At 35.6% G+C, this 1606-nt stretch overlaps 1 long non-coding RNA gene across 1 annotated transcript; it reads right to left on the bottom strand.

Annotated features, from left to right (window-relative positions):
• Positions 1 to 1075: 1075 nt before the first annotated feature.
• On the bottom strand, positions 1076 to 1336 carry LOC121990129. The gene is made up of 3 exons (XR_006114467.1): positions 1327 to 1336; positions 1187 to 1228; positions 1076 to 1110 (listed from the first exon to the last, which is right to left on the bottom strand). It is a non-coding gene; the product is annotated as an uncharacterized LOC121990129 (long non-coding RNA).
• Between the last annotated feature and the right edge of the window lie 270 nt (positions 1337 to 1606).

Raw genomic sequence — 1606 nt, 5'->3', positions numbered from 1 at the left:
CCAGTTTTGGCAACGGTATACGGCCGATGTAATATTAGTTAATGACACCGATTTTGCAGCGGTGGAAAATTGATGTAATATCAGTATTGTTTAACGACACAAATTTGATTTCCGAAATAGTGAAAAACCAATATTATCACCAAGCAAATCATAAAATTAAGTTAATATTATTAATTCACTAAGAATATCACAAATAAAAATGCACCGATGTATCTAAACACACCAAGTCAATATCTATATAACCAACACATATATATTCTTCTTACAACATAAAAAGATAATAGATATTGTGCACATCAAGTCAGTATCCACAAATTACACATAACTATTCTTCCTGAGGGTGACAACTGATTGGTGATTCTTTGTAAAGGTGGCTTCCATCTTAAAGGAGCCACTGGAGGCTTTGGGAACTTTGCAACATCTTTCTTGGTTGTCCTCTCACCATTTAATTGATTCTCCAGTTCTCTTACCTGAATAAAATAAAACAAAATAATCTGTTATAAGGCATCTTAAAAGGTACCATGCCATTTGGTTAAACTCGCACCTTTGGTTCATCAGGAGGATCATATTGGCCAATCCAGTCCTATGGCCAATCAACAAGATGTGGCATTAAGATTAGACAATGCATGAATATAAAAGTAAAGTTTAACTTACCACAGCGGGAATATCAAGTCCATGAGCAGCAACATCAGTGCAGAGCAGTATATACCCTTTTCGGCTTTGCAGAACTCAAAGAATGTACTAGTTCGTTTCTGCTGCTTCTGCTTTCCATGGATATCGAGACAATTGACATGAATGTATCTGAGAAGCTCAAAATGGTACTTGACCGAATTGCATGAGGAGAAGAAGACCATTATCTTCTTCGAAAGGTTCCTCTTAAGAAAAGCATACAAGACCAGAAACCTTTTATTGCTAGGCACGACACAATAGCCCTGCTGCAACCCTTCGACAATCACCTGAGAAAGATGAATTCGTGTCAACCTTGCTATTGACGAAACAACAGAATAAAAACAATGATAAAATAAATCTGGAGATTACCTTCGACCTTCCATCATCAACACCTACATATACAAGCTTTTCCTTAAATGACAAGTTCGCAAAATCCTCAACCTGCAATTTTTTTTTATAAGTTAAAGAAAATGAAAACCAAAATGATTATGAATAGTAGTTAGAAAGAAATAGAAACCTGCTTAGTTTGGGTAGCTGTAAATAGAGCAGTTTGCCTTGTCTGCATATTAGGGAGTGAATGTGATAATTATAAAACATGATGCCGACTTTGCAACACTCCTGTAATAACTATAAACCGAAGGGAACTAAATAGCATACCTTTGGCAGCTGCTTAAATATTTGCTCCATGTCTTCCTCAAAGTTAGCCTCCAATATTCAGTCGGCTTCATCGATTATAAGAAACTACATTTGGTGCACCAACACCCAAAATTAGTATCTCAATGTCAAACAAAGGAACATATGAAAATAATTATTGATCTCGTGGTTAGGATTAAACATGTTAGCAAATAATCATTAGCATGGATATGCAATAAGATGAAACACGCAACTAGTTGGAGAACGTAAGTAGAGCTCATTAAAGCAAAAAAGAAAAGAAACA

The sequence above is a fragment of the Zingiber officinale genome, chromosome 6B (assembly GCF_018446385.1).
Source record: "Zingiber officinale cultivar Zhangliang chromosome 6B, Zo_v1.1, whole genome shotgun sequence".
Lineage (NCBI taxonomy): Eukaryota > Viridiplantae > Streptophyta > Magnoliopsida > Zingiberales > Zingiberaceae > Zingiber > Zingiber officinale.
This window is presented reverse-complemented; position numbering and strand designations above follow the sequence as displayed.